The following is a 14,384-nucleotide window of genomic DNA, read 5'->3' as shown; positions in this document are numbered from 1 at the left end:
GGCCTGGGTAAAAGGACTGGAGGTGTATAATGGGGCCCTGGGTCTGGCTGGGGGAGAAGTCCCATAGTGCAGGCACTGCCACAGACAGCTGCCTTCTGAGGCCCCTCATGCAAGCTGTGTTGTAGAGGTGTGCTGGGGGTGCAGCTGCAGCAGATAGCGCTGCAGCGATTGCAGGCAGTGCTGTGACCCAACAGACAGCGCTGGGATGCTACCGAAACAGGCGCCCCCGATTGTCTTAATTATGTTGGAGGCCACCAAAGCAGCCCAGGATTGGTAGGATATTAAACTAGTTCTCCCCCTCCCACTCCTAGGAGATCCGTGCTGCACCTCTAAGGGGCATGGTGCAGAATTTCACCCATGGTATTTAAGGAAAGGCTATTTGAAAAAGGTGTCGCTCCTTGTTTGATAGAACTGTTTTGTGACAAGCTGGCAGAGAATAAGAAGCCAAGATGTATTCACTTGAACCTAGTCCGCAGATTACTCAAGTGAGTCATTTTCTGTGCTGTAAATGCAGTGGCCCAGATATGCATTGCCAGATCTGAAAATCCATCAACTAATTGTTTTCAGCTATTTGGGTAGTAGTAGGTTACATTGCAACATAATAATAGCACTTCCACAGGGCTCTGTGGTTTCAATGTGCTCTTACTTAATCTATCCACATGACGTCCTTGTGAGGTAGATAAATATTTGTGTTCCCTTTACTATAGATGTGGAAACTGGGACAAGGCCTGGCTTTGAAATGAATTTAAACCAGGAGTAAGTCCACCAAAGCCTAAACAGTTCCAGGGCTATATTTTCAAGCCCAGTAATAGCCCCTTTGTGTGTAAGGGGGACATAGTCCAGCCACAAATCGCCAATAGAGAATTTCCTTGGCATCGGGGAATTTCATAACGACACATCTGTGCCACCACTAGGTTGCAGCTATGCAGTTTTGGCTTGGGAGGGGGTGTGGCGAAGCTTTATTACACTATGTCAGTTCTTCATTGGCAAAGTGCCCCTGCAGCTGAGAATCCATCCCATAGTGCTGGAAAATCAGTGTGAGATCAGAATCTGTCTCAAGGAGACGATAAGGTGTCTTGCCTAGACAAACACGGTGGTCCTGATTCTGACATCATTTATACCGGGATAAAAGTGGTGTTAACTCCATTGCCCTTAGTGGAGTTATTCCAGATTCACATGTAAATGTGAGCAGAGAATGGGCCCCACTAAATTGCTCTGAGATCCAGGATTAGAACTCAGGAGTTCCTGGCTCTTAGCCACATGCTCAGTCTATTTGAACATGTCATCTCACTGTCTGGCTTTATAAAAAATGAAAACAGCATCCTGAAACATTGTGAGACCTCCATTCAGTTGAAGAGAGATACTTAGTTTCAAGTTTGGATACCCACTAGGTATCCAATATAAATAGAATATAAAGAAACAGTAGCTCACAGTCTAATTCAATATATAATCCTAAATATTCCCATAATGCACTGGTATACTGCATATGTATTTGGGAAAACTCTTTTGCACAACAATCACTATAATGAAAAGCTTTTGGATGGTTTAATAGTCCATCTGTATTTATCTTCCTACTGCTTTGCAAGTCTGCATTTCAAGCCCCAGTGATCAATGATACTGCTGTGTAGTCATATGAAAGCAGTGTATGCCTTACTCTACTTACTGTCATAAGATTAGCTGTGGATAGCTAATAGAGATTACACAGTATATTTTACCATCAGCATTTATGTTTTCCAGGTTCAGCCTTATCCTTCTAAAGAGATGCTGGAGAAAAAGATGCAAGACTACATGAACTGGAAAGCATACAAATCTCTGCTGATCCATGGACCACATTAGCCATTTTGAAGTTGCTGGTAATGTCAAGTGTTCAGAAGCTTTAAAAAATATCCTCACCAAAATATAATTTAATACTTGTTTAAAAAAATATGTTGCATGGGGGAAAGATGCTTTTTCTACCACTCCTCCAATTTCCTTTTTTGTTGTATGTGTTTGTAAACAAATATATGATGCAGACATTTTTGTTGTTGTTTTCAAGTAGCTTGATGCAAACGCTTCCCTATAAAAGTGCTTTCATTTGAATCCTGCAGTATTTCCTTTCCTTTCAGAGAATAATAAAATGCAAGAATTCATTAAGTCATCTGAAAGCAATTTTCAATTATGAAAATACAATTTAAATAAGGGGGAGAGGAGTCTTTGAAGATGACAAAAGTGGAAAGTGATTGACACACTCAGTTGTCATCTGGAATCAATTTCACACTTGGAGAAAAATACCTCAGCTAGGGAAAGATCATCTGTCAGCAGGAGGCAAACTGCAGGGAACAGGGGAGGGAGACAGAAAGTAAATTCCAGCTCAGGCAGAATATCCAGGAGCCAGAATGCCTTCAACAAGGCAAAAATCAAAACCTCCTTAATATAAATACTGAGCTTTGTTGCACTGGCAAACAGAGCAAACATGGAAGAATTAGGGGAATATAAATAGCAGTCCAAATCTTCCAGTCCTTGACTGGGGTCTTATTGAGGCCCAATACTAATGAGCTTTAAGGACAACTTGTCTAAGCAATTTCTGCGAGGTTTCACATAAAGTTTTTACAGCTGCTGAATAATGTATTGGTTTATATTTTAGAGTAAATAGTATTAATAACTAATTATAATAGTGTGGAGGTCTCTAGCTGTGTTCCAAGGACCTCTAGTGGTCTGGAAAGTAGTTGGCACTGGTCTGCAGAGCTGGTGGGTCACATCCTGCTAGTTCCTTCTTCTTTCTAGCTGCTAAAAGACATTAAAAATGCACTAGATCCTTTCCTAATGCGCCACAGGGATGGGAAAAGGGAAGTTGTCTGTGGTAAAAAATGGGAGGTGGCTCTATTAAAACCTGGTTTGAGAAATCCTGTAATAGTCAGTTCACACTGTGGGAAACCAGGGACCGCTAATGGACTCTTTTTTTTTTTCCAGTTTGGTGGAGGAACCAAAAGCATCAAAAACAATTGTTTTTGTTTTTCCAAAAGGAAACATTTTGTTTGAGGTTTTTTTTTTCCTTTTTAAATTTTTAAAAAATAATATTGAAGTAAAATTCAAAATGCAAAGTGGCATCGTTTCATTTTCAAAATGCTGAGATGAAATGTTTTGACTTCTTTGGAGTTTATTTTTTCAGCTAAAAGAGTTCAACATGAATTGGCAAAATGTTTCAGTTGACTCAAATCTACAATTGTTGGCAAAAAATAAATAAATAAATAGTCTGACAATTTCACCTAACTTTACTTCTGAAGATGTGGGTGGAGGGAGGAAGGCAATTTGCAAAGGCTATGACTGACAGTCAGAAGATCTAGAATCTGTAAAATCAGGCTTTTATTCACAATAAATACTTTTGAGCTATTTTGGTGCATACAAAAGGGAAGGACTAATAACCCGCATGATTTGAGCAAAGCAAATTACAAGCATAGATAGCTGGGAATGCTTCCCCATATAGCTCTGTTAACATACCTCTCTCTTGACATCCACTGCTCTTGCTTTTCCCATTCCTTAGAGCAGGGGCTACATTAAGCAGTGAAACCACCCACATGTTTGTTTGTGCCCCAAGGTAGGATAATAATTTTACAGACGAATTTTAGTGCTTATGGGTGAGATAAGTGAACCCTATTACTATATGGGGGAGAAACGGATACTGTTAAAACTCCAATTGTCCCTAATGATAGAGAAGATTTAAAAGAAATAAGGTGTTTGTGAGCATTTGGGAAACAGAGATATTTAAAGTATGTGGATAAGGTAATAGAATTGAGTGTCAGATTTAATAATAATAGGGTCTTAATTCTCAAGAACAGTAAACAGCAGCACAAAAAACCCCAAACAAGGACAAGCCTTCATCCCCCATCAGCCATAACTGATGTCGGTGGCATTATCTGGTGCACATAGTAAGTTATTATACCAGTCTGCCAAACCACCAAGAGAGCGAGAGAGCAGAAAAGTTATTTCAACATTATAATTCTGCTTGTTTTTTTCAAAACGGGGGGAGCGAGATTATTGAAATCAAGAACGTTGCATCCTTTGCCCTGCATGTGTCCAGTGGAAATAAAAGCTGTACTTCAGAAGCATCCACTCACATTAGCACATGATTAGGCATTCGTGCTTTAGGAAGACCCATTAGATTGGTGTTCTGTACTGGTCAAAATAGGAACCTGACTGCTTTTATTCTCCTCTGAAAGTTTATTACTTTAAAAAAATCCTTTTAGAAGAGAAGCAGGACATGTAACCATTAATGGCTTGAAATATGAATATTTGTCTATATTGGCCTTCCAGTCTGGTTCTTTCTGAGAAGTCGGATAAAGTAGGTTACAGTAAGCACACAAATGAACCCTGGGTAATATTTTCAGAAGTACCTAAGTGGCATAAGAGCCTAAGTGCCATTTTCAGAAGTACCTAAGGCCCAGATCCTCAGAACTATTTAGGTGCCTAACTCCTATGGGACCCAGGCACCTAAATACTTTTGAGGATCTGGGACTTAGCACCCAATACTCATTGATTTCAGTGGGAATTAGATTCTTAGGCAGTTTTGCAAATCCCACTAGGCACCTATCTGCCTCTGTAGGCGCCTAATACCTTTTAAAATCTGGCCTTAAGTCACTTTTGAAAATGGAGCTCAATTCACTTCAGTGCATTTGAAAATTTTACCTCTTGCCTAAAATCTAACTTCAGTAACAGGGTTGTTAAGAAAAGACAACAAGGAGTCCTTGTGGCACCTTAGAAACTAACAAATTTATTTGGGTTGTTAAGAATGATTTGCCCATCCAGAAATTTGTCTGTTACAGAAGAGTAACTGTCAGTAAAGAGGGAGCTGCACTAAGAGACTTTTAGAAACTAGACCTTTAAAAAAATAAATCTTTATAATCCAGGCCAGGGGTAGGCAACCTATGTCATGTGTGCCAAAGGTGGCACGCGAGCTGATTTTCAGTGGCACTCACACTGCCCGGGTCCTGGCCACCAGTCCGGTGGGCTCTGCATTTTAATTTAATTTTAAATGAAGCTTCTTAAACATTTTAAAAACCTTATTTACTTTACATACAACAATAGTTTAGTTATATAATATAGACTTATAGAGAGAGACCGTCTAAAAACGTTAAAATGTATTACTGGCACGTGAAACCTTAAATTAAAGTGAATAAATGAAGACTCGGCACACCACTTCTGAAAGGTTGCTGACCCCTGATCCAGGGGCTGATTATTTACATTTTTAAAAATGCCTGTGTGGATAATAAATCTAACATGCAAGTGTATTTAATGATCTCTCTTTTTAGAAGCTATACATTAGCATTGCTTGACCTTTCTGCAACTTTTTGTTTGGTTGGTTGGTTCATGCGAGGTGGGTCTTTTTTACTGGTGCTATAACAGATTTCACATGTAAACTTGAATCCAGACACTGTCTGAACCAGACAAGGTTTTAACCAGATCTAGAAGCTCCTAACAGTTGCTGTGTCTTAGAATGAGAAGAATTGCATAGAAGTAATTTGCTAGCTCAGTGTCTTACTAGGCAGAAGGAACAAATGCCACTGAGATAGATTGTAATATAAAAAGGTCGCCTATTACTAGATTGGCAAAGTGATTAAGGCATTGTTTTCAGGTCTGTGCATCCTCTTTTCCACCTAAATAACCATCTTGTACAAAATAATCACTCTTTCTAGGAAATAGGTGATCAATTAGACCTTTCTCCTAGTGAAGCAGGTTTACACATATGGTATTGTCACACCCATAGCCTATCATAGCAGTCAAAGTTATGCCACTTATGTAGAGGATGAACTGCTGCTGATGAATTGCTGCATTCACAAGAATTACCATTGTGTCACGTAGCTCCAGGCGAATATAAATGGCTCAGAAATGATAAAAATCACTGTTCTGTTTTGTCATGGGAACTAAAATGAGACCCCAGCGTTTTCCATGCAAATCATCTCTTGTGAGACATCAGTCATTGTCAGAGTTAAGCCTGTTGAATTCAATGTCCTCCAAAGGAGGGGACGGGAGAAGGAAGTTTCATTAAATTCTTATTACCCAAATAGTCTATTTTACAAATGTCTGATCTAAAGATACAGTCACTACGTTACAGGAAACCATTTTTTGGAATAAATATCCTGTTAGTAAATGCAGTTTATTATAGATTAATTGTAAGAAAACCTAATTAAGGCAAAAATTCTGTGCAAAGATTTGCATGATGGATCACATCTCTAATATTCTGTCATTTCAACAAGCGCAGATCTGCCACTCTCATCAATAGGAGTTCTGCGCGATGAGAGGAGAAAGCAAAGCAGTGAAGAGATTTTACATACAGATAGGTGAACAGAAGTTTGCCCTTACACTAGACTAATGTCAAGCCAAACAGGTAACGATGCTCCAAAATGGGAAGGTGAGGTTTATGGAAAAGACTTAGGAGCTCTATTTTCATCAGTCTCAGCAACCACTTGTAGCCAACTTTGGGGTAAATTTAATTAAAAAGTGCCACAACTGACTAATTTGTATTCATTGGTGCTTTTTCCATCTGGATTCCAGATAACCATTGGGAGGGAATATGAAAGGGGAATGGTACATATGGTATGTGATTGAGGAATGTAGCAGGATTTACTCAGCCGGTTTTTGGGGCCACCCACTGCCTCAGTTTGCCTTCCAATCTCACATCAAGACAACCATCTGGTGTTTTCTCTATACTGCTCTCTTCTGGGTGTGGTTTACTACCATAAAACAATGCACAAGATTTTCTAGACTTCTGCAGGATCAAGGAATCTTTTCAGTTTATAATGGACTTCAGGATTCACATAACCCTCTTTCTAGACTCAAATGTCTGTAAGGGTCTAAATCAGAGGCTCTCAAACTTTTTTACTGGTGACCCCTTTCACATAGCAAGCCTCTGAGTGCGACCCCCCCTATACATTAAAAACACTTTTTATATATTTAACAACATTATAAATGCTGGAGGAAAAGCGGGGTTTGGAGTGGAAGTTGACAGCTCGCGACTCCCCATGTAATAATCATGCAACCCCCTGAGGGGTCCTGACCCCCAGTTTGAGAGCCCTGTGAAGGTAAGAGAGGTGGAGACAGGTGGCTTAGCTAGGAGAAGTGCAACCCATTCCTAAGGGTTCCTCCTGGTCTGGTTTAACCTGTTCCTTCCCACTGTTCAAAGAAAGAGCTAAATAGGCTTCATTAGGAGCCTCTTGTTATTTTAAATACTCAATCAGAGCTGAAATCACTTGAGAGGGGGGGCAGTGCCTCTGCCCAGCATGCAAAGAGCTGAAAATCACTGAGACTGATGTGCAGAGGTCACAGCAGAAAGGCAGGTGGCAGCAGAAGGTGACTGACAGTCAGCTGGCAAATGAGTGGCTGGAGTGGTGCAGGGCAGCTGGCAGAGAGGCACAGTGAGTAAGGTGCCTCCTGGCCCCCACCTAGGGTGGGGGGTGAACTCTGTAGCTGCACCTCTGAACTCTCTGGGTCTGCACTGACCAAGGACAGCAACTGTGAGCGGGGTGCAGAGAAGGGACGGGCACATTAAAGGGACTTTTAGGTTGCTGAACTTAAGTACGTGAGGGGAAAAAGACACTGCCCAACTTACTTAGGGATGGGTCTTTGCTCATGGTTTATGTTTATGAATCCTGTTTGCAGTGTTTTCCAAAATTAACGCTGAGTTACTTCCCTCCCTTTATAAAAAGTTTCTTTTCTACACTCAGACTCTGTGATTGTGAGTGGAGTAGTATTGCCTCTCAGAGGCGCCCAGGGATGGTGTGTAAATTTCCCAGGTTCCTGGGTGGGGGCTCGAGCTGGTTCTGTGTTGTATTGATGGAAAGGAACCCCTAGATATTGAATCTGGTCCTGTTGCTGCTGGCTCTGCCTGGCAGAAGGGTTACATGTCTTTCTAGTCTTTTATGAGGGAGTAGTGGAGGCAAAAGACATATCTGGCTTCAAGACTAAGCTTGATAAGTTTATGGAGGGGATGGTACGATGGGATAGCCTATTTTGGCAATTAATTGATCTTTGACTACTAGCGGTAAATATGCCCAATGGCTTGTGATGGGATGGGTTAGATGTTAGATGAGGTGGGATCTGAGTTACTACAGAGAATTCTTTCCTGGGTGTCTGACTGGTGAGTCTTGCCCACATGCTCAGGGTTTAGCTGATTGCCATATTTGGGGTCGGGAAGGAATTTTCCCCCAGGGCAGATTGGCAGAGGCCCTGGGGTTTTTTTGCCTTCCTCTGCAGTGTGGGTCACTTGCTGGAGGATTCTCTGCACCTTGAAGTCTTTAAACCATGATTTGAGGACTTCAATGGCTCAGATATAGGTCAGGGGTTTGTTACAGGAGTGAGTGGGTGAGCTTCTGTGGCCTGCGTTGTGCAGGAGGTGAGACTAGATGATCATAATTGTCCTTTCTGACCTTAAAGTCTATGATTCTATGATTCTATTAGATATTAGATACTAAAGGATTGGCAACATAGTGATTATTGGGTAAAATCTGAGCTATATAGTGACCTGGCTATGTGGCTGGTCCTTTGGGATCAGAAGAACCCTTTGGTTGATGAAATTGGTTTTAAATAACCACTCATCATTAAGTCTAGTATCTGGGTGTTGAATCCAGGACTGGAATATCTAAGGAGGCTACATTTCTGACTGCTTTTTAGCCAGTGTGGTGAGAGAGAAGTTTACTTTTGTTGCTGGTTTGGTATATCTTATGGGAGAATAACCACCAGTTTGGGGATATGTCTGCCCTATTTCTCAACAGCTTGTCCTGAATTTGGTATTCTCAGTTGTGACCTACTGAGGCATGGTGACACAAGGCAGAACAGAAGTAGGGATAGTACACAACCTTGTCTTACACCGATAGCAATCTTAGAAAACTGTTCTGTGTCTCTGTTCTCTGCCCTGAAAATTGCGGGTGGCAATTTTGCAACAGAAAAGCTTCAAAAACAGACTCCAACAAGAAACTGCTGAGCTGGAATTGATATGCAAACTAGATACAATCAATTTAGGCTTGAATAGAGACTGGGAATGGCTGAGCCATTACAAACATTGAATCTATCTCCCCATGTGAGTATTCTCACACTTCTTATCAAACTGTCTGTACTGGGCTATCTTGATTATCACTTCAAAAGTTTTTTTCTCTTACTTAATTGGCCTCTCAGAGTTGGTAAGACAACTCCCACCTTTTCATGCTCTCTGTATGTGTACATATATCTCCTCAATATATGTTCCATTCTATGCATCCGAAGAAGTGGGCTGTAGCCCACGAAACCTTATGCTCAAATAAATTTGTTAGTCTCTAAGGTGCCACAAGTACTCCTGTTCTTTTTACGGATACAGACTAACATGGCTGCTACTCTGAAACCTGCCCTGAAACAGTATACAGACTCGTTATACCAAAATTTCATCAAATTCTTTGCTGAGATTCCATAGTGTCTCAGTATCTTCCAGAGAGCTTCTCTGTGGATGCTATCAAATGCGTTCATAAAATCAAGGAAGATAAAAACCATCTTCTGCTGGTATGCTATGACTTTATCAATAAGTCTTCTCAAGGTGAAGAGCTGGTCTGAACACAACATACCAGATCAAAATCCAGCCTGTTCTTCCCTGAGTACTTTATCATCCTATTCAAACTTCAAAAAAGTTAGGCTCATGCTGAACAGGGAATCAAGTGAGGACACAATCTACAGGAGAGGAAGGATGGTTCAGTGGTTAGGACATGGGCTTGGGAGCCCTGTGTTCAATTCCCTCTTTTGCCAAACACTTACTGTGTGACCTTAAGCAAGTCACTTATTCTCTCTGTGCCTCAGTTCCCATCTGTAAAATGGGGATAACAGCACTGTCCTGCCTCACAGGCCCGTTGTGAGGATAAATACATTCAATATTGTGAGGTGCTTCGATACTACAGTAATGGAGACCTGTAAGTACCTAAGACAGAGAGTAGAACTTTATAGTGAGGATCATTAATGGTTCCTCTTGTTTTATCCTTTCATGCTATCGTTCGTTTTATTTGAATAATGGAAATGTTATAATTTATAAGCTGTTTATTAATTAAATAATAAAAAGAACAGTAACATGGCATAGTAAATTTACTCCCCACACCCTTTTCATTGGTGATAGTTGCACTGACACTTGTGAAAAAGGTAAAATTCTGCTTTAGTGCTTGTGAAATTTCAAGCAGAAATTGCCAATTTCCTTAAATCCATTTCTAGGGGTGGGGTAAGCATGCTGTGTGCAAAGCAGGGACTCTGGACAAACCCATCATCAAACACCTCCCAGCAGACAGAGGAGCTGGCTGACCATTCAACTATTGTCTCCCTAAACTTGTAAAACAGATCACAAGCGCCATGTGATTTCTGGAAACTGCACGTACATGTGGTGGCATCCTGCTGGATGCTGTGGTAGTACTGACCTTCTACCCCTTCTCTCTTCAAAATCGCCTTCCTCAATTCACCCAATGCCCCCCCTCCCCGAGTCAGTGCTATAACAACTGATCTACATGCCTGTTGTGATTGGGAGGTGAATTGCCATTGCCTCACCCTTCCTCAAGTGAAGATGCCAGTAAATCAAGTGCCAACGTTTTAGTCAGCTTGGCATTAAAGTGCTGCTCAACTCGATAATGTGACTGTAAAAATGGCACCGTGATTTTCCAAGTGTATTGTCTCTTGATGGCTTCCATATCAATGTGATCAGATGGTTTCTGTAACTGCCAGCTCTGCAAATTCCACCTGGGAGCTGAAAGTCATGGTGTGGGTGTGCGCGTGTGGGTGTGCGCGTGTGGGTGTGCGCGTGTGGGTGTGCGTGTTTGTTTTCTGGCTCATGCACCATCACCCGTGATAGATTATTCTGCAATTGGAGCTTAGTTAGCAATTCTGTCAATGATGAGCCAACCAGCATAAAATCCAGCTCCCGCTACCTTAGTTCTGAAAAGCAGACAGGACGAAAAAGTAGTGAGAAATATTGTTGTCAGTTAAATAAGCTGATGTGACTCTGGGTACATGCAGTGAGAAGCTTCCTTTAATGAAAACGTGCCATTTTTGTAGTAATTTTTCATAACGCACTTGAGTTAAAGTCCTTGGAGTAGGTATGATAGAGGATACAGAGTCAGCAGTAGGATACAGGTGAGTAAGACACAGTGACACAGATCAGGAGTGTTAGTCCACAGACAACAAAGGTAGCAGTATGGCCAAAAAAGCAGCAAGCAAAGTTTGGACAAGAAAGTGTAGGTACAATTGGATTCACGCACACAGAACAGCTCCATTGTATCTGATCAGTACACTGTATTGATTCAGCCCTAGGGCTTTAAATGAGCGAGCGTCCCCTCCCCAGGCTGCTGCCATTACTGGTGTCATGACATTAACAGTGGTGATGAGGAGACAGGAGAAAACAAAGAAGGGATATTAGCCAGGCCAGCACAGCAATATCATCATCAAAATGATGATGCTGCAGTTGCTGTTCTGCCTTCGGAGCAGTACAGGCTCTTTCCTGGCAGTACAGAAATTGTGGATGAAAAGACTTCCCGCCTACCAGTAGCCTCCTCATGGCCACTAATACTGGGCTGCTGCTCCTCCTCTGTACCCAACTGACACTTCCCCACCGTCTCATCATCCAGAGGCTCCATCGCAGCATGCAGTGGAGACAAGGTGGGGAAGAACAATTGTACCAGGGTCCCAAGCTCAGAGCTTCCACAAAATGTCCAACGTCTGTGTGAATAAAGTGAAATGGGAGAGAGTGGGACCCCAGTGAACATGATATAGCAGAGCCCCAAAATTTCTCTCGACAGGCCTGCCGGCATGATCATCCAGTTCAAGATGAAGTGACACATCAGTGGCATCCTGTTGTCTGATTTTAGTAGCAGCCCCATCTTGTTGGTGGACAGCCCGCATCTCCAGTCTCTGGCTCAGACAGGCACCTTCCTCATTGCTGGTTGCTCCCAATTAAGTTTGGAACTACAGCTCTGAGCAGCAATTCAGAGACTTGTCCTTTCTTGTGTGAAACCCTACTGTGGCCCCTGGGTAATAGGGCCTGTTGGGAGAAGTGCTGTATTTTTTTTTTTTTTTTACTTTAGAACTATCTCCTGTTTATGCTTTTCGCTGCTGACCCTACCCACATTGTGGGGAATGCCCCTGATACTACAACAGAGCAGAAGAGCTCTCTGATCTTCCTCACGAGGCCTGTGTTCCCCATATGAAATGAAACACTAATAATAAACATAAGGCTTAATTTCAACTTCAAATACTAGGAAAAGAAACTGGTCCCAGGCTGTATAAGTGATGGGGATTAAACAGGGCAGTGCCTGAGGGGAATACAGGCAGGCCTCAATAATTAGACAGACACGAGGCCTCAGGGGTCACATTGCAACAGAACAGATTCTCTAAGGGCTGTTCCCCCATATAAAATAGGAGGCAGTGTTAATAATAAATGCATGGCTTAATTAGGATCACAAATACCGGGGAAAAAGAAATCAACTCCCAGGCTGTATAATTAAAAAAATTATTAGAGGCGCAAAAACTTGAAAAATAACAGCAACATTTTTTCCCTGACTGGCTCAGAGGCAGCAGACTCTGCCACTGAGAAAAGAAGTCAAAATGGCTTCTGCTGATGTGATAACTGCCATTTTGGTTGGCACACAGAACCAGGCACCTCCATCTAAAAGCATGTGTTTCTGTATCTAAAGGCTTCACATCCTCTGCTCACCGGGGAACACATGACACACACTGACCAGTGAGTTACACTAACCCTTTGAACAAGCTCAGCAAGACAGGGGACCAGAAAGTGAACTATCTGGCTTGAACCACGTGACGGAAGCCAGCCAACCCTTGAATCCCCATTAACATTTTCACAGCATTCAGAAGGTCTGGGGCAAAAACTCTTGCTTGAGTGTTACAAACTTCAGAGGAACAAGTGCATGAAGCAAACTTGTAAAGGGGAAAATTATGAGTGTGTCAAACTTCAAGGAAATATTTTGCTCAGCTCTAATGCACACTTTGAACAATGCCAGCTCCATTCTGCAAATCTCTACATTTCAGCCAAAGAACATGTTTCCACCTTCCACTGCCCACTTGCTATAATTTCAAACATGCACCTTTGTGCTTTCTCGTATGTCACCCAGTAAAAATCACAAACAGGTCATAGCTCCTGTGAATTTTTGTTTATTGCCTGTGAGCTGTCCATGACTTTTACTAAAAATAACCATGACAAAATCTTAACAAATGACCAGTATTGTCTCATTGTTTCCTTGTACTCCCCTGGCGGTCTGTATCCATCTGTTGTCCCATCTTATACTTAGACTGTAAGCACCTTGGACCATGGGCCATCTTTTTGTACAGCGCCTAGCACAATGAGATCTTGGTACATGACCAAGGCTCCTAGGAACTATAGTAATAAATATAAGTGGGCTGTAGCCCACGAAAGCTTATGCTCAAATAAATTTGTTAGTCTGTAAGGTGCCACAAGTACTCCTGTTCTTTTTGCGGATACAGACTAACATGGCTTCTACTCTGAAACCAATAAATAAATAGTAATACTGTTTATGAGTGTACTGTGCATGGGCAAAATGAGAGTCATGGTATTCCCACCTCAGAAATGTTTTCAAATCCTGTAGACATCTGCTAGGTCTCTCTTCAAACACTTCTCTTACTCCACTGTTTATGTGTCTAGTCTCTTTTCTGGGCTGGCATTGTAAGGTAGGGAAGCATTAGGTGAACACTAAAGAGGTATATAATTTCTGTTTAAACTAATTCCACAAGTTTCATGATCCCAAGACATTAAAATCTCAGTGAGGTGATTACAAAAGCAGTGACCTTTTAGTGAGGGGCTAACATTGGGAAGACATGGATGCTGCTCAAGGCTGGGCTTTTCAAGAATGCTCAGTATCGGCCTAACTTGGTCAGCACTAAAATCTGTGGTAAAACTCACACTGTCGTCAGTGAGAGCAGATTTAGGCCAACACTGAGTGCATTTGATAATCCCACCACCAATGTTTTAGTACGTTATGATAATGAGCCAAATTAATCACAGTAAAGTTGGCCATTATTTTCATTTTCTTGTATTTAGCAATTCATGAAAATTTTGAGAAGCAGTCCGGGGATCATTCCAATGCCAACCTCATGAAATTCTGAGAACATTTCCATAAACTGCATATATTCACTTGCTGGCTTCCAAAGGGAAAAGATTCTAGCAGGTGACTTGAACTGGGTGCTAAACCATCCAGAACGAATATACTCTAGACGTCTCTTGCAAAGCATTAAGGAATCCTACATGAAACCTAGACATTTTAATCTAATGTGTCAGCATCACATTCTCTGCAGTCCTTTGCAAAGGCCTGTGTGGCTGGTATCAAAGCAGGGCAGAAAGGAATAGCTTTGCCTCGTCCTACACTGTAGTGACCCAAAAGGAGGCG

Source organism: Emys orbicularis, chromosome 1 (assembly GCF_028017835.1).
Source record: "Emys orbicularis isolate rEmyOrb1 chromosome 1, rEmyOrb1.hap1, whole genome shotgun sequence".
Lineage (NCBI taxonomy): Eukaryota > Metazoa > Chordata > Testudines > Emydidae > Emys > Emys orbicularis.
This window is presented reverse-complemented; position numbering follows the sequence as displayed.